General features: G+C 45.7%; 1 protein-coding gene across 7 annotated transcripts in view; it reads right to left on the reverse strand.

The window, feature by feature from the left end:
* SULF2 (sulfatase 2) overlaps positions 1–19862 on the reverse strand; it is a gene marked incomplete at its 3' end in the record, with an annotated part of 102163 nt that overhangs the window by 74998 nt on the left and 7303 nt on the right. For 6 of the 7 annotated variants that reach the window (XR_014185375.1, XR_014185376.1, XM_082065125.1 and 3 more), the window contains exon 2: positions 4230–4295. The exons of the other annotated variant lie outside the window; for it this stretch is intronic. The remainder of the gene's footprint in view (positions 1–4229; positions 4296–19862) is intronic. 7 annotated transcript variants of the gene reach the window in all.

Consider the following 19862-nt stretch of genomic DNA (forward strand, 5'->3'; position numbering starts at 1 on the left):
CCTACTACTCTGAACACAGAGAGGGACGCAGAGATAGCAGGAAAAGGCCGTTTTACAGGTGAGGTTTTAACCACAGCTCCAAGACTAAGTAGCCAGAGTCATGGCATATCTGGTTCTCAGTGCCCACAGGAATATTAACCAGTCAAGAACATTTATTTAAGCGAACAGGTACATGTCTAACACAGCCACTAACGGAGCGACTGCCGTGCGGGCGGCTGCTCTTCGAGAAGCCGCAGCGCAGGTTTGTGCTGTTTTCCCGTGGCCATGCACACACCTCCCTGGAGTTCGGTCGCACGCTGGTGCAGACTGGCGTGCGGTTTGGAAAAAGGAAACAGAAAGCTCATTTTGGCACGGGCGGACTTCCCAAAGGCACAGCACTGAACCCTGACGCGACCGGGCTCTGCCTCGACAGAGCCACCCGACGAGGCGACGCGGCGGCTGCGCAGCACGGCGAATCGCATTCGGCGGTTGAACTCTGGGGTACACAGCGAGATTAATTAATCTGCATCTTTAGCAAGCAGAATAGCAAAGCACCAGTAAGTTTGGAAAAGCTAAAACTTCGCTGGGATCCCTTAGATGAGAAAAAACCTGAGATGCTTGCTTTAGAGTTTAAACTCTGCCCTGTAGACACACACTGTTCTATTAGTTGTCAAAACAAATGCTGCTGTCCTAACACCTTCAGTATTTAAAGTTTATTCTGCTGTGCAAATCAATTATTAAAACCTCTCTGTCATGAAAGACACCTCCTTTTCAGCATTCATTTCTCATTTATAGCAATATAAATGAACAATTTTATAAAACAAGCAGTATTTCCAATATGGCAAATTAGCTGAGAGAGGTAAATCACTGAAACTCACTGACAAGAAGGCTTATGAATAATTAAGTAGCTGATACACAGCTGCATTACCATGAGCCTCTTATTCAGATCGCCGTATTCCCAGCATGGCACAGGCAGGACTTTGTTTCTGCAGTATAAAGAGACTCTTAATTAAACCTTCATTCTTCAGGGTACCAAGATTTACCCTTCTTTATATGAGCTCAGATTATATTTAATGCTGAAAAATGTTCATTTTCTGCTTAAATTCTCCAGATTACTGACAGGATTTCCTTAAAATTCTCTATTGTTTCCAACTTCTTTAAAATAAAATGCTATACAATCTTTAGGTAGAAATTAATTTCACTATTCGAGTCTTCAGAATAGTCGTCTGAATGCTATCGGGCTCAAGAAATTCCCATTTCTACACGCGGTTAGTGTGCCGCAGCAATCGTAACCCGCGGTCATAAACTTCCACACCGTCCCCATGTCTCAGCGACCTGAGCTCTGAACACAGTCGCTGGTCTCTCACACCGCCTGTCACTGTCAGTGCCGGAGTATTGACATTGTATCTCTTTTAGGTTCTCTGCAGCCCTTTAATGACTGTGCCAATTAATAATGCATCATTTGCTCTCGTCTAGCTAATTTTAATTGCTGTAATTTATGTCCCTAGACAATACTGGCACTACAGAGGGAATCTATAGCGCCGTGGCTGAGTCAGACGATCACACTCTCAAGGTCCCTAGCAGACAAACAACACCATTTCAAGTTCATAGACATCATCTACAATTGACATCAATTACCGTTCAAGGAAACAAGTCATGACATTACAGGTAACAAACGGCTCACTTTTACGTCTGGAACAGAGCGGACATCACCGGCAGGGCTCTGACAACTAACTACAGCTTAACAGACCGTGCTGTATGGAGACCCTCAGACACTTTGAAAGGGAAAAAACAGCCTAAAATCAGCAAAGATAGAGGTTCTGCACTTCCTCAACAGGGCGAGGCTTACACCGCTACACAGACATTCTCAGAGATCCATTAATAACTCCTCTGAGGTAGCATTAGACTATTGTTCTAGTTCTTTAATTTCTGAAGGACTGAGCGTAGCCTCCACATTACTGCCAGAAGCCTGAATTGCAGCAAAGCTAAATCCTACCTGCTCCAAATTCCTGAGATCAGAACAGCTATGCAGAAGTCTGCAGCCACTAAAACTGGCAGCTGCTGGCGCTGTGAAGAATTTTACTTTAATTAGAGCACTTTTGCAGTGTTTCTCATTATCCACAGACTTAAGCAGAATCAGGCTCAAAGGCTGTGCAATTATCTCCTTGGTCTACAACGTAACTCAAGCTGTGCAAAATATTCACAGTGAAAGCTGAAAGTTTTGAAAGGTGAAGTTTGCTCATCTTTATTCCATTCCACACAGCGGAGAACTTCTCGTTTGGGTGGCTTTGTGGGTGTTTTTTCTGTGTACAGTACAGAAAGCGTTGCTGTGTATTTATGAGTTAAAAAATATTAACCAAAGAAAAAACATGGGCACAAACGCAACCACCACCACACTCCACAACTGTTGATACTGAACACTAGCTAAGAGATTTGTTCTTTATAAAATGACATAAGACACTCTGCAACAGAGTAATAAGCATGCATTGCTAACACCATACATTCAGTTAAACCAAAATTATAGAATCTTGGAACCAACATTAAATCCAAATTAATCAATAATTTAAGCAGTTTCTCAGTCATGCTCCAAACAGAAGCACAACACAAAATTTTCAATGCCAAAAGTCCTCCGTACAAGAGGTAAAAACATATAAAGGCAACAATGGAGGAATAAAAACCAACCTCATAATCAAGAAAGTCCAAATTCCTTTCTATTAATGATTGGCAGATTTATGCTACTATGAAGCGCAATATGTCAGAACAAACAAAACCACACCAGCTGTTTGGGTTCATGGGAGGGAAGGCACAGAACAGCACAGGGCAGCTCCGCTGTCACTCAGCGCGCCAGCTCGCGCTGCTCCCCGGCGAGGGCTCCCCATCAGACACCCGAAAACCAGCGGCCCGGGGTGCGGGCTGGAAACGGCACATCCAGGACGGTCACTGCCACCCACCAGCTCCTTCCTCTGCCTGCCCGTGTGCGTTACCCTGCACCATCTGCTGCCTCAGCACCACGGCAAAGCAGCAGGTCCGTGCTTAAAACTGTCATTGCAAAGAGCGTGACAGAGAGAGAGCAAAGAGCAGAACGATGAAACGCAGCCAACTGAATTCTAGAGCATTCAGAAAGCAAGAGAAGGGAATGGCAGACAGAAAAGAGATCTCTCCAAATGCAAGAGAGAGGGAATACAAACAGCTTGTCTAAACAGAAACAGAGGTAATTACCAAAAAAGCAGCACAGATGTTTGATTCCCCGCTTCAATAAAAGGTAAATGAACTGATCTTTAAATAAGATATGCTTTGAAGATTCCAGCCTGGGCCCGAGCTCACCTATAGTACTAATCTCACTAATATGTCATCTGAATTTCTTGTGAAGACCAGCATTCAGCACCAATGCACTGCAGCATCTTACCCATAATGGTCATTCCTGTAAGGTCCTTCCATGAGCTGGAGGTCGAACAGCAAGACCGGGGGAGGTACACTGGCAGAAACATCCGTGTGAACGGTGAAGATGCCAGGGAGGAGGCAGCCAGACCGTATTTCCATCACGCTGTGCTGGTGTGCTACCAGACTCCCACAGCATCGCTTTCAAATCCGGAGCACAACTCAAACTGATAGTTGTCTCAAAGCACATGAAAAAGATGCAGTATTCCATGTAGAATACCGGGCACAGGACAGACTCTCTTCAGTGTAATGCAAATGTGACATGACTCAAAAAACTGTATCCTAACAAATTATTTAGTGACTTTGAACACTGGAACCACCAACCTGATAGTTTCACAGAGCCCAGAGTGTGTTTGTTGGTACTTGACTGAGAAGCCACAGTATCAATGAACTACATTCAGAATTTTAAACCCCTCCTATCCACACCAGACCATCAATTGTCAAAAGTCAATACATCTATTAAGCTTAATACAACTACACTGATTTACAATAATGCTTTCTTTTGTCAAGTTTTCTCAGAAAACAAGCACTTTCTGTAAAGATCAACCACCAGAAAAATACTTGACAACTTTTCAACCGCCAGGAAAATACCTGCTTTCCATTATTTGAAAAAAGAGATTTCCTGGAAACTGAACATAAAATTACTTTTTGCATACAAAAAGGAAACTTCGAGCTCTGTTCCCCAGGCAAAACTACTTATCAGTAAATAAACTTTGAACATGCCTACAAATCTCCTCATGGAATACATGAGTGAATATTAAGTGCCACAGAGACCAGGCAATTAACGTAGTACAAGAGGATTTTATACTCACAAGGTCAGCAATTGGTCTTCTATAGGGGAATACTGAGGCGAGCAATCAAGCTTCCAGTACCAGCAGCTGTAAAACATTACCATGAACAAATTAGTGAGTCACCAGTGTACACAATTTTGCTTTTATTTGCACATATAACTAGAACAGTCCACTCATTAAAATCAGACTTTAGGAACACAAGGCAAATCCCATAATTTGAAGTTTCCTCCAAAGAGACAATGTAAGAACATCACCATGTTCCCACTTCAAGGCACTGATTTAGTCAGAACATGGCAAAATGTACCACTGAGCCACTACCAGCGCCGCGTGCCCACCTGTGGGAAGGACTGCCACGCCACCACTATAGCACCAAGTGAATGCTGCTATGACCAGTTTCTTTGGATGCAGCATCACACAAGGATGGTAACATCGCCGCCGAAGGAACCACACCACTTCACAAAACTAGCCACAAGCAGTCTTATTTGCCTGTTGTAGAATTAGTTTTACAAAACCCTGCTTGTTCCTTTGGCCCCTCTGACATTCTTTTCTCTTTCAAAACACTTGTTTTTGCTGTCACACTTTCCACATGCAGTTGTCCTTCCAGCATTAAACAAAAACCTATATGCTACTCTGCTCACTTCCAAGTTCCTCTGTCACCAAGGCTGAATGGGCGTTATATTTAGCAATGATGGTACTTGTGGGTTCCAAAATGAATTCAAATCTTTTTTAACTTGTTATTACTACTACAAGCTGAGAAACAAAGGCTTCGCCAGGACGTCTGCAGTCAGCGATGGGCAGTGCAGGCCTGCAGGCTGCGACTGACGCAGCCCGGCAGCACCGCTGCTGCACGGCAGCTCTGCTCCTAGCACCTGCTGTATTGCCAACGACTCTTCCCGACCAGGATAACCTCCAGATCTGGTACGTATGTAGAATTTTCAAGCTCTGTTATAAGTAAAACCACGGGCAGTCATTTCTGATGCTACTAGTTGTAGTGTTGTGTGCACGAGCGCGAGGAGAGCAGAGCCGCAGCGACAGTGCCAGCAGAGCAGACAGCTCTGTACGCACAGCGCTGCGCTCGAGCAGACTCCCAGCCAGCCCCACCTGCACAGTGCTGGAGATTCGGGGCTGCTGACAGGGAAGCGGAGCTACGAACAGCACAAGAGAAACCCTGGATCATCAAACACCTGTTCAAAGAAGCAACTGGGATTCATATTATTCACCTGCTGTGGTTTAGCTTTGAAGTCTAAATCAGGTCATAAGAAAAGGTTACCCATGTGAAGAGAGAGATCTGAAATTTATAAGACTTTATAAAGTTACCATCCAGTCAATATTATTAATTTGGATAGCAGAAGCAACAGCTTAATGTCAGACAAAGCATGTTGCTTGAAGGGGGAAAAGGCTTAAAAATTGGCACCATGTTAAAAATCAATGCTTTACAAAAATAGTTTATTATTATACAAATCCCAGATATTAAGGTGTCTTGAAACTTGCATCAAACTTGGGACTTTTAACCAAAAGTTACCTAATATAATTTTTAAAACAACGTTAAGTATGTATTAATCTCTTAATCATAGTCACTGTAGTGTCTATTAGAGCCGACAAGAAACGCGAGCGTTGTTTCTCCTGAGAAAGGGGTGCAACTACAGTTCCTTAACTGCTTCCCTCTAGAAGCAATCCTTGGCAGGTGAGTACAGTGCGCGTTTGTCAGGGAGCGCCAACACCCCTTCCGGAGAGAACTGAAAGCTTTTGCCGTGAAAATGGCCGTCTTTTCCGATATATACTGCATTATCTTGTAGAAGGCTATAAGCTCTCCTTTAAGCTCCCGGCAGTGCAACTCTTCTAATATCTTATAAAAAATATTGGACCCAAGCCATAGTAACCTCTTCACACTTGAGGCTGTTCATGGATCTTATTTCTTGGCTCATTCAAAAGGAAGATTAGAAGGACTTTTTCCATTTCATATATTAAATGGTTTAATTCGCAAGGGATTTGTGTCAATGTGAGTATCCAAAAATAGCATGCTTCCTGTATAGAAGGTATTTTTCACCCCAGTTAAGCCACACTGCCCCTCCACACGGCGCCTGCACTGCCGGCACTGCTCCGTGTTCCACAGCACAAACCCCGCACCGGGGAACTGCTCAGCCTGGATCTTTAAACCTAACTCCTGCTTTCTAACAAAATGAGAAACCACAATTAACTCATTATGTCATTAATAATAATGTGTCCGCAGAAAGAAGAAAAATCTCAGAAAAATTTACAAAGAACTTGGATATTAAAACAACCTAAAGAATTTACAGTTGTGTTCTTTCAGTAAGGACTGAAACTAATGTCTGCGATGACTTCTGCAGAATGCTACACCAAATATTTCTGGTTCAGGGTGAAAAAGATCATATTTACATTAAATTCTGTTGAGCTTTGCTGCAATATGTCTTGTCCTAGTGACACATAGCAGAGGAGCCTAAATAACTAAGGCCTCTGCCATGCACTTTGTCTCCCAAAGCCAGCTCCTGCTGCAGCGTCTGTCCTCAGCATCACCTGTGACTCTGGGCTCTCTTACCTCACAGGCTGAGCCAGCAGAACTGAAGCCCATAAATAACGTGCTAAGTAACTTTCAAAGGAAGATGTAAACAGTTTACAGCCAAATTCTACTTTTCATACTGCTTGTACTCTTGGTTGTATTATGTGTACTTACAGCTTTTTATGAGTAATATGGTAAACTGTACCCAGCTATTGTCTTGCACTATTAAGACATATAATACACTGATTAGCCCATAAATTCTATTTATGATTTTTGTCCAGCAGTGATGTATTTCATTCTTTATGCAGCTGTTACTATAGTAAATCATCAGAAGGCAAACACACAATACTACATTAGATTCGGATAATCTGCTGCTGAATTGTCCCAAGAGAAAAGCAAAGGAGAAGCCTGTGCTTGCTGAGACTCCCCGTTCCTCGGCAGCAACACCTGAGAGCCCCCGCGCCAACACGCGCACGTCGCCCTCCTGTAGTGCTGGTTCTAACAGAAGATGACAGCTTCGTAGTTCTGTCAGCTAGGGTGGGGGCTTCTTCCCCCCTCTCGACAGCAAAAGATGTCTTAGGAGGAGCTAAGTGCCATGTCTGCTTGGCTGGTACAATGTGCTACGTCTGACCGGGTTGATGTGTTTAGATGGCGACGCTGTGCAGCCAAACCAGCTCCAGAAACCAAGCACGGCGAGTGCGCTCCGGCATCCCGAATCGAGCAGAGCCAATTCCTCCAGCTGCAAACCCCTCACAGCCCAGGACCGGGTGCTCCCAATTACAGAGGCCAGGGAAAGGGAGGATTGAACTGGGACTCCTGGAAACTGGCTGAGAACTCAGAACTGTGGCTGAAGTCAGCTTGGAGCTGGAATCCACATTAAAACTAACGGCAACCTCCACACAGGACTGGGCTTTTTTGTGTGTGCCAACGCAACACTGAAGAAAGCTACTTAAATCCATTGTATGTTGGCTATTTCAAGAAATTTAGTTTAGCCATACTACTAAAAAATCGTTTCCAGTGCAACAAACGCTCCTCACATGCAATGACAGCTGACACCACCCCCCTCCAGCGCCGCACCGGGACAGCAGCGTGCCAGGCCCACGATGAACTCATTCCTCCCCCTCTGCCTGCAAACAACTCCCCTTCTCTTGAGCTGACAAATTGGGGTCTTTTCTGCACATGGTTACAGTCTCTCCCAACTGCTGACGACTCAATGAGAGGCCGACTAAATAAATCACTCAAAACGAAAGAGCTGCTCAAGCCGTAATGACCTGAACCAGCTGGTGAATTCTGACATGCCCGCAGCCTCCCCCAAAGCAGTGAAATATCCTGTATGTATAAATACACAGCGGCTCTCCAAAGCAGCGGGGCTATCAGAACACGGCGTTAAGAACGAAGCGCAGGAACTGGGAATCAGCAGGGATAATTCATTTTTCTTGAAGGACTGCGAGACTGCCATTAATTTCCTTGCAGTGCACAGAATGTACTAGAGGAACCACCTCAATTAAAACTGATGTTCAAATGCCAACTGTGCTTGTCTTTTAATCACATGCTTTGCATATTGATTTTGATATAAATGTGTATTATGAAGTATGATATTTTTATTGTGAAAAATCCTTTAAGAAAAAAGGATCATTTGGGGAAAAAACTTCAGTGTCCACATTACTCTGTGGACATTAACAGGTGCCTCCATATTTTCCACAAGTTGTAACAACAATTGGTTTTTCCACGACTTAAGCAGACATTTGTCTTCAAAATATCAGACCAGTTAGAGGTATTTTTCTATAGGACACAATCTGCTGTTCCTTGTTAATTTGTTATTGTGAAGTTTCAATTTAAACTAGAATGCGATTATATTGTTAAGATCCAATACAGAGCTCCCAAAAGCTTGATGCTGCCTTCTTACCATAGCTATTTTAGTCTATAGCCTAGATGGTATAACATTTGAAGCAAATGAGACAGTGAATGGTGTTATCACTCATATTTCTATAAGCACTTTGGGGAGCACCAAAGCTGGTAGTGAAAGGCAGCTACTTCCGAAGCTAATGGTGGTAGCAAAACACTGTGATAGAGAACACACAAAACAGAATGACAGAAAAATATTCTGGCTTCAGAGATCCTGATACCAGGCAGAACAGATCATTTGTAGTTCTTCATTTTCATTGGTACCATCAAAAAATAGCTGGTTTATTTAAACAAGAACACAGGTATAATCTACGCCTACACATCAGAACCAACAGGGATAATCTATAAAATACAATGCACACACTTCCCCCCCCCCGCTTCATCCCCAGTCACCACACTCATTCGGTACGAATAACTGAACAGAAAAGACATTACTCTGGTCTTTAATCTCTTATCCTTGCTGACAATTTTCAGCTCTGACCCCTTTTTTAGCCACCAGGATGAGATATGTTCGATGGCTTAATTAGCGAAGTACGAAACAGAGTTCCACCAAGAAGAGCCTCTCACTGAACCCAGCACACGCTCAAGCCATTCTGGTGCAGGAGAACGGGGCTATTGAGGAAACGGCACTCAAGTTCAAGCAAGGACGAAGCGGATGAAATAATCTGCAGGCTCCGGGTGACCCTGTTCCATCCCTCACCATTGACTCAGACAGCCAAAACCACCTTCGGCATCTTCCTTCCGGTTACAGATGACAGGATGACTCAGTCTGATCCCATCAACAGTAAACAGCTACCAGCCAGGGACAACAGACCAAAGAGCTCACAGGACCCGTTTTGCATCCTGCATTGCACCTAGTTCTCCCTTTTCATGCTGGGCAGTAACTTCCAGAACCCAGTCTGTACTAGCTAGCGCTCTGTACTAGGTTACGCTGTCTCTGCTGGATGAGCATCACAATAATCTGAAATCACCCGGCTGTAGGAGCTCTGCGGCCCGTGCTGTGCGCGCAGGTTACGTGCAGCGCGGGCTGCAGACCTGCCGCAGGGAGAACTCTCTCTCCCCACCAGCGCAGGTTACGCGCAGCGCGGGCTGCAGACCTGCACAGGGAGAACTCTCTGTCCCCCACCAGCGCAGGTTACGCGCAGCGCGGGCTGCAGACCTGCCGCAGGGAGAACTCTCTGTCCCCCACCAGCGCAGGTTACATGCAGCGCGGGCTGCAGACCTGCACAGGGAGAATTCTCTCTCCCCACCAGCGCAGGTTACGCGCAGCGCGGGCTGCAGACCTGCACAGGGAGAACTCTCTGTCCCCCACCAGCGCAGGTTACATGCAGCGCGGGCTGCAGATCTGCGCAGGGAGGACTCTCTCTCCCCACCAGCGCAGGTTACGCGCAGCGCGGGCTGCAGACCTGCGCAGGGAGGACTCTCTGTCCCCCACCAGCGCAGGTTACGCGCAGCGCGGGCTGCAGACCTGCCGCAGGGAGGACTCTCTGTCCCCCACCAGCGCAGGTTACGTGCAGCGCGGGCTGCAGACCTGCCGCAGGGAGAACTCTCTGTCCCCCACCAGCGCAGGTTACGCGCAGCGCGGGCTGCAGACCTGCACAGGGAGAACTCTCTGTCCCCCACCAGCGCAGGTTACGCGCAGCGCGGGCTGCAGACCTGCACAGGGAGAACTCTCTCTCCCCCACCAGCGCAGGTTACGCGCAGCGCGGGCTGCAGACCTGCACAGGGAGAACTCTCTGTCCCCCACCAGCGCAGGTTACATGCAGCGCGGGCTGCAGACCTGCACAGGGAGGACTCTCTCTCCCCACCAGCGCAGGTTACGTGCAGCGCGGGCTGCAGACCTGCACAGGGAGAACTCTCTCTCCCCACCAGCGCAGGTTACATGCAGCGCGGGCTGCAGACCTGCCGCAGGGAGGACTCTCTGTCCCCCACCAGCGCAGGTTACATGCAGCGCGGGCTGCAGACCTGCCGCAGGGAGGACTCTCTGTCCCCCACCAGCGCAGGTTACATGCAGCGCGGGCTGCAGACCTGCCGCAGGGAGAACTCTCTGTCCCCCACCAGCGCAGGTTACATGCAGCGCGGGCTGCAGACCTGCACAGGGAGAACTCTCTGTCCCCCACCAGCGCAGGTTATGCGCAGCGCGGGCTGCAGACCTGCACAGGGAGGACTCTCTGTCCCCCACCAGCGCAGGTTACGCGCAGCGCGGGCTGCAGACCTGCACAGGGAGAACTCTCCCCACCAGACACTGTTCTGCCCCCTCCCCTCTCGGGTCTTGCCGTGCCCGCCCTCCCGGCTGCCCGGGCCTGGGGCGGCTGCTCTGTCTGCACTGGAACCGCCTTTTCCAGCAAAACCATGCACAAGGCTCATATGACAAATACTGATTTTGATGTATAATATTATTATGTAAAAGTTTTCACAAACTGCTTTATCCATTTTATTCTCTTTCTGCTGCATATAAAAAGATGTTGCAAAATCAAGTTTTATTTTCCAAATATAGTTAAAGTAACTTATTAACAGATGCTTTAAGAGTTATTCCTGCCCACAAACACCACAGTAAATAGAATTTGCACTGTTAGAATGATGTTTTGGGCCTCACTCTCCCAATATTCTCTAAATTGTCAAGGATGCTACAAATATAAAATAAAACATCTAACAGCCTACAATATTTACTACAATGGCATTATATACTATTTCCTTATCAAAAAGCAATAACTCCTAAAAACATTTTAAAGCTCAAGGAAGCTGTTATTAAAATAAGATTTATATGGTATAAACTCTTCACGATTCCACCCCTAGAGTGTGAAATTAGTGATTGAGGCAAGAAAGATTTCACAGGAACTTAATCTGAGTGCAGTGCTACTGCAAAGGATTTGCAGTTCTGGTCTCTTTGCCAAATCCTATGTATTTGCAAGCTGCTGTAGTTATTCATGCAAAGCGACAGATAATCAACAGCGTCTAAAGCTTTTTTACATTTATATTGAACGCGAAGCTCTTTTCTCTCTATCAGCGTGTATCTAATACCTTGGGCATGGCAAGGTCCTATCTGAAGCAAGCACTGGGAAAGCTCCTAATGCCGCAAGTCTGAAACGTTTCTGATTTCATGTTTTAATAACATTCTGGAAATCTCTTTGAGTTCTATTTGCAGCCAACATGAGGAAAAGATGCAGCAGAAAGAAGGTAGAGTTAAAAACCTGAAGTTCGGTGTGCAAGTGAATGATCGGCATTTGCTTTTTAATTGTTTATAGGCTTTGTGCACTCATTTAATAACATTTCACATTAAATTCAAAATAATGAATTCCAAATTTTCATAACACACCTATGATCACATTGAAAGATACGGATCCCTTGGACCAATGAGCACAGGTAGAGCCACACCAAGCCTCCAAGGCTGCTCCCCACGAGCCTGCCAGCCAGCGCCAGCACCCCCGGCTGTGGCTCAGCCCAGCGCGCCGGCTCAGCCGCTACAGAGCTGACAGCGAGGGCGTCCAGACCTCGCCCCATCACACACCACAGCGTCCCCTCTCCTGCGCTGTTCGAGATTCACCGGCTGCATGTGACACACAGCACCTGAGAACAAGAGCGGCCCCAGCGCTGTGCAGCAGCAGGGACCAGTGCCCGGCCCGCCCGGCACAGCCCAGCCCACACCAAATCATTGCAATCCAAACTCCAGGACACCGCACACAAAGATCCGAAGAGGCTTGCTTGTGCTACAAGCATCAACAACAACAGGTACATCTGCCCAAACGCTGACTTTTCCTGAACGGTAAACATCTTCAGAGAGAAAGGGTCTAAAGAGGGAAGAGCGAGCACATTTGCTCTGCGTACTGAAGCACCCTGGTGCCACTGGACTGAAGTCACCTGGCTCCAAATTAACACCAGGGCAATAACAGAATATGGCATAAAAGAAAGATTAAATTTGGTATTAAACTCGTGGAATTAACCGCTACCTCTCCCCCCCAACTTCCAAACCAATCATATTTTTCCATATATCTTCTTTCCCACTTGCACAGTTTTACTCCGATAGTCAGGTATTATGGCAAAGTGACAATTGCAGGCTGCGAGTCAGCTGGGTGGGGAAAAAAGTTCAAGTTATTCTATATTTATATTCAAGGGCTGAAACTATGAAAACAAATTCAACAAGATTTGACAGAGTCATGCTTTATTCTGTCTGTAAAGATACTGAGTAAGGTATTGCTTTTGCATCACTTCTCTCATCGATTTCTTATTAAACTTAAGAGAAGACAATAAAGAGATACCATTGAGCTTCGGACATGAAATAGCTGAAAAGTATGCTCCCTCTTACAAAAGCTTGTGATTTGGTTCCTCTCAGCCACTAACCAAGAAAAGCAATTCCCTTATAAATTTATGAATAAGGGAATTACACTGTGTGTAATTCCAATCTTCTCAGTCACAGTTGCTTTTTCCTCTAGCAGTGGGAATACTCAGAGGTGAAACAGGGAAAGGACCCATGGAGACCACCAGCAAGTCTGAAATCCTGTTAAAGCGCTAACAATACCAAAACTAACAGAGCCTGACAGAATAAGCTCGTACACAGAAAAGACGGGGACTAAGCTGTGGGGCACTGCAGCTCCCTTTGTACACAGAACTCCCGGGGCTCTCGGATGACCGACAGAGTTTTCATTTTCAAAATGCTCCAGTCAGTAAACGAGGAGAGATTTAATATTCATTTTGTTTAGACTTAAATTTCATAAAAAGCAAAGCGACTCAGAGGTTATGTTCTCCTTGTTTCTCCACCACACGCACCCTCCAAAAACACCACCACAAACCAAACCAAGCCAACACCACACACACAGAAAAAACCCACCAACACAGAAGAACAGAGGACACTTTTCATCATTTACGTTCAGGCACAAAGCCACATTGTAACAACAAACTGCGACTTCAGTGCTCTTTCTGCAGTCACACAATTCCTCCCCTTCCCAACGAGGAGAGGGTTCCAACAGCCAGCAGTACGCGATGCGGTGGATCCTTTGTGGACAGGGCTCTTTGAAGAGAGGAAGAAATTGGTTTAACCACCAGGTAGAACACATGCGAACTCCTGTTCAGATGGCTGTGGTTTCACAGCAAGTGATAAAGCTCGTACAGTCTTGTCTCGGGAAGGGTTTTTTCACGTTTAATTTGGTTTTCCAGGTAAGAGGGAAATGAGCACAGATAACCGAGAACGCCCGTTTCCCCAGCTGGTGGAAGGAGCTGGTCTCCAGCAAAACTGCAGAATGCACCCAAGGCACAGACGCTGCTTATTGTGTGTGGTGCTTTAGCCACCGGGCTGAACAGAGCAAGTCCCCAAGAATCTGTTCACAGAAAATTCTTCTCCCCTCCCAGTGGTGCACATTTTTAACATATGATCATCATACAGTGATTCTTAGGTCCTGAAAAGCCCCTAAATAAAGCTGACAAGTGTCTGAACAAGCGTTCTACAGCTCAGCAGAACCGCCTGGGCCGCCCTGGCCCTGCTCCCAACGCGTGTGCTCACAGAACCACCTGGGCCGCCCCGGCCCCGCTCCCAACGCGTGTGCTCACAGAACCGCCTGGGCCGCCCCGGCCCCGCTCCAACGCGTGTGCTCACACGGCAGCGCGGGCTCGGGCTGCGGCAGAACCGCCTGGGCCGCCCCGGCTCCGCTCCCAACGCGTGTGCTCACAGAACCGCCTGGGCCGCCCCGGCCCCGCTCCCAACGCGTGTGCTCACAGAACCACCTGGGCTGCCCCGGCCCCGCTCCCAACGCGTGTGCTCACAGAACCGCCTGGGCCGCCCCGGCGCCGCTCCAACGCGTGTGCTCACACGGCAGCGCGGGCTGCCCCGGCCCCGCTCCAACGCGTGTGCTCACACGGCAGCGCGGGCTCCGGCTGCGGCAGAACCGCCCGGGCTGCCCCCGGGGCGGCTGCTCCACCGCACCAGGCGAGCACGCGCTGCTTCACCAATACCCGCTCGTTTGTTCATGGGCAAACACGATATAAGAAAGGATTTCATTCCCAAAGGAAATGTATAGCAAATGTTTGAGGAACAGGCAGAGCAGAAAGAGTTGGCTCCAGAACAGCCTTTTCTCAAGGCCTCAACCTGTAAGCACAAATGTTCCACATGCCAGAAAAGGTCCAGGTTGTTTTGGACTACACATTACTCAAAACACCCTTCACGCAGACATTATGGACTGTTAATACAAATGGGTCTGGATAATCAGTCCACCTTGCTCTGCTGGTTGTTGTATCAGTTTAACTTCATTTCCTGAAAACAATGTATATTTCATAGACAAGCCCACCCAGTTGCCAGAGAATCCTATTTGCATCAGAGAAAGTGGTATTCAGATCCACACTTAGACAAGATCTTCATTATTATTATTTTACGGTTATATTCAGATTTATTTGCATAACGCAACCATGCAATAATGAAACCACATCAGTTGCAGACCTCCTGCCAATGCCTGTACTGGTTCCAGTTCCATCTGAAGCATGCAGAAGAGGAAGCCTCTGGGAAGCTGCCAACAATAACGTCCCCTGCACGTTAAGCAAATAGTTTGTTTCCTCCACAGGAGACAGATCAATACTGGAGAAACAAAAACAAAACCAAGGAAAGCTAAAAGCTTAGTCATGTAAATCAGGGTGGAGGAAAATGAAAGAAACCCCTCATTGGCATTCTACAACTTCTGCAGACCCCCACGGCCCATTAGCTAATTTCTATTAAAACACACAGCTCCAGAATAATAAATGCCAGTGGCACATTTCTAAAGGTTTGTGGCAACTGAAGTAAACATGTCCCTGTTCCCAGGACACCAAGAGACAGAAAATTAACCAGAGGTTAACTGGGTCATTAGCTGGAGCACAATATAGGTCACTGCAGATTTAATTTAGTTTGTATTCAGCTAAAGAATCAAATACAGCAACCAGTTCTCACAGCAGGAAAACAAGTAACTTATCAGCATGTTAACGTATCTTGGATACCAAGGCACCGAGTCTGTCATCATGATTCATACTACTTCTAACTAATTTCACATTATTTTCATGAAACAAAATACAGTGTATAAACACACATGCATACGATTTAAATGGTTCTGAATGCAAATAGGCAAACACACACAAATCCAGAATATTTAACACTGTATACAGTCTGCATGGGCTGCTTTGTTTTACACTGCAAAATATTCAAGGAAGTAATTGATACTCAAGCCTAAAAAATGTTATATGGCTTAACAAAAAGCCTGAAATAGTGGGTTTTAATGAGAGTTTGATCAGGACTTAAATACCACATACAGAAGTATTTGCCTCAATACAGACTTTTATGAACAAAATACCTCAAGAGCTGTAACAGGAAGAGTCAAATAGACCAAGCATTGCGAGAACTGACAATATTGAACAGATTAAACATCAAGGACTGGTTTGTATCCAATAGATTTGCATCATCTTAGGAAAGTCTGCGCTAAAGAAAAGGGTTCAGAAAGACTGCATGAATTACCAAGCAAGCTATGGCTACATCAGGTTTAATTAAGAGACCATCTACCTGGTCTTCTAGGACTACTAAAACTGCCTTAATTGCCATGGCTGCTGCCGTGTTTATAACCAGTCTCCTGTTCTTAACATTTTCTCCTTTTTTTGTTGCTGTATAAGAAAAAACACATCAGAAATCACTGCAGACAAGGTGCACTAGTAATTATACATAGACAACAAACACAAGCAGCTGAATGGTGGGAGTGCATGGATCAAACCTCTAGGTGCACCATATGACACTACAACTCTGAGGTATACATGAACTGACTGTTTTCTTCAGAGACCATCTTAATCTGAAATACTACCTTTCCAATAAAAGCAACTAGCAGGTATAGCGATTCAGTGCCAAACTCCTACTCAGTCTAAAATTCAAACTCAAAGCGAAAAATAAGTCAAAGTGCTAGACTTGAGAATAACTTCAGCAACACAGGTCCTGTATTTTGATGCTGGTATCTGGTGACCCCAGCACCCAGCAAATCATTTAAAGTACATCAGTAAATCACAAGGCAAGTATTTCTTTACCACAACTGACTCTCAGAATTCAACAATTCTGCTTGAATATTGTAGCTTCATCTAAATTATATTTTTTAAAGTGCATATAATTAATCAAGACCTGAATCACAGAATGAAAAAACAACAGTTCCATCTGTTCAAACAAGGCATTTTTGTACATAAAGATAAGATGATCTCTCATTCAGGAACCAATCGAAAGGTGGAGGGGGAAAGCCTCTGTTACCTTTAATACCACGGTTTCAAACACTCCCTGTCCAGCAGCCAAAGGAACGATTCCTGCACACCCCAGCCAAGCATCGAACAAACCTGTTTGGTGGCCCAGCCCTCCTATCGCCTTGTAGCTCCTGAACAGCCACCTCCAGCAGCCACATTAGCTGGGGACATTCTCCCTGCTCCCATCCTCCCAAACAGTATTGTTCCCACACAGCATGATTTGAAGAGGAGAGTTTCTAGATGATGGAAGGAGGGGCTGGCCACTTGGGGAGAATATCAGGCCGTTGTCAGAGGGTGTAGGGAGGCAACTAGGAAAGCTAAGGCCTCCTTAGAATTAAACCTGGCGAGACGGGTCAAGGACAACAGGAGGAGCTTTTTCCAATACGTAGCAGATAAAACTAACAGCAGAGGCAATGTAGGCCCACTGAGGAACGAGGTGGGTGCCCTGGTGACAGAAGACGCAGAGAAGGCAGAGTTACTGAATGCCTTCTTTGTCTCTGTCTGCCCTGCCGGGGCTGTCCTGAGGAGCCCCGCACCGCTGAGGCCCCAGGGGAAGGCAGGACAATGGAGGAGTCTGCCTGGGTTGATGAGGACTGGGTTAGGGAGCAGTCAGGCAATCTGGACACCATAAATCCATGGGTCCGGATGGGATGCACCCGTGGGTGCTGAGGGAGCTGGCTGAGGTCATTGCTGGACCGCTCTCCATCATCTTTGCCAAGTCTTGGGAAACGGGAGAGGTGCCTGAGGATTGGAGGAAAGCAACTGTCACTGCAGGCTTCAAAAAGGGCAGAAGGAGGACCTGGGTAACTACAGACTGGTCAGCCTCACCGCCATCCCTGGGAAACTGATGGAACGACTTCTCCTTGGTGCCATCTCCAGGCATATCAGGGATAAGAGATTCATTAGGGGCAGTCAACATGGCTTCACCAAGGGGAAGTCGTGCTCGACCAACCTCATTGACCTTTATGAGGACATAACAAGATGGATGGATGATGGCAGAGCGGTGGACGTGATCTACCTTGACTTGAGTAAGGCATTTACACAGTCTCCCACAGCATCCTCACAGCTGAACTGAGGGAGTGGGTCTGGATGAGCGGGGAGTGAGGTGACTGCGAACTGGCTGAAGGGAAGAAGCCAGAGAGTCATGGTCAATGGGCAGAGTCAGTTGAGGCCTGGATCCAGTGCAGAGCCTCAGGGGGCAGTGCTGGGGCCGGGATTATTCAATATATTCATCAGTGATTTGGACGAGGGAATAGAGTGACTGTCAGCAAGTTTGCTGGTGACACCAAGCTGTGTCAACATAACACATAACACAGTACAACATAACACATTCTACTGAAGCTTCCCAAAATCTGAACCATCTTCCCTCCTCCTACAGTTGGCGTTGCTTACACTACACCTACAGAAACAAAAGGGGCACTTCATGGCCTGAACGCATGAGCTTTAACTGACGGCGGGTGGTTCTCACAGGCAGAACAATGCTAAAATCAAGCAACTGTGGACCCCATCTCCCTCCTCCTTAAATACTATTTTTCCACATGTGTCCCAGTATATGAGCTTTCGTAAGTATAAACAGAGTAATTCCATTTCCATCTAAATCATTCATAAGAAAAACCAGCGTAATGAATGATTTTGGCATTTTTTTCCTATCTTGGTGATATTAAAATAGGCTAAGATGCATGTTTTCAGTAACAATACTTGAATCCTCAGATTAAAGATTAATAATGTAGCACAGACACTGACGAATGCATGATTCATGAGAGACAAACGGCAAGTTCTATTTAAAGCTTTGTACGGCCATGAATAGAACACTAAGATGTATACACTGGAAGGCAAAAAGCAAAAGGTGTGCTTTGCTAGAGAAAAACCTGCCTGCGTATGGATGTGAAATCACATTTTGCACAAGAAAATGTCTGCACAGCTCATATATTAACAAAACCGCTGCTCAAAAATATACAGCTGTCAAGCTCCCAAGAGATGGAAGGAATAAATAAAAGCGAAAGAAGAACTTCAAGACTTTTAAATTATCTGCAGTATTTTTGTTTAAGTTTATAATAAGCAGGAAGCTTTCCCAGAACCCAGAGGCATGTGGCACCTGCATTAGGAACTTCCACACCTAACATTTTCCTTCTGCACTTCTTGCAGAGCTACAGAAATGTAGCCTAGGAGTTCTCTTGCTGAAACTCACACTGAGATCCTAATGAAAAACAAAAATCTATAAAATTAGTGTTTAACCACATAAAGTACTGGAGTACTATCCATTCTACTTTCATGACCACATGAATATACAACTTCTCCAGCACAGGGTGTCTAGAGCAGATGATGTGAAATGTAACAGCATTCAGACATCACAAGTTCCACTAACCAAATCACCACCCTACACAATATGGTTTCCACACCATTTGCTTTAGCGTCATCGCTTGCAGTTTGTTTTCCCCCCTTCAATAGATGTGGAATACTCAATAATATTTAAAATTCATAGCCAACTAAATTATGTTTCTGAGCCACCTTTTTACAACAGAGTAGTGAATCAACCTGTGAAACTGTTTACAAAAAGGCTTTCTGGGAAATGAGTTTATTAACTGCTTTAGTCCAGTGCCTACTAAGAGTCAAGGAATCCTCACCAGATTCAAACTTGAATAAAATTCTTCACAATATACCAAACACATTTGTAAGTCATCAGATGAGCAATTTTAATTGCTGCTTCTTCTGAATACAAATTTTACACGGGACTTGAAATAAAGTTTTAAATTAACAATTTTTTTTAACTAAAGATCTTTCCTTCATCAGAAACGTTATCTTTCAACCTGCCACTTCAGACTAACAAAGAACTTCCTCTTTCTCAGCTGTTGTTTTGGTTTTGTAAATGATCTTATTCTAATCACAGTTACTCGACTATCTTGAAGTCAGTTCCCTCTCTTCATGCCACCTCACTGATTCACACTTAGTGAAGAGCTCACAACTACAAACTACCACCCAGAAGAAAGTTTCAGGAGCCTTTGTGAAAA

This window comes from Streptopelia decaocto (assembly GCF_964273445.1).
Source record: "Streptopelia decaocto genome assembly, chromosome: 14".
Lineage (NCBI taxonomy): Eukaryota > Metazoa > Chordata > Aves > Columbiformes > Columbidae > Streptopelia > Streptopelia decaocto.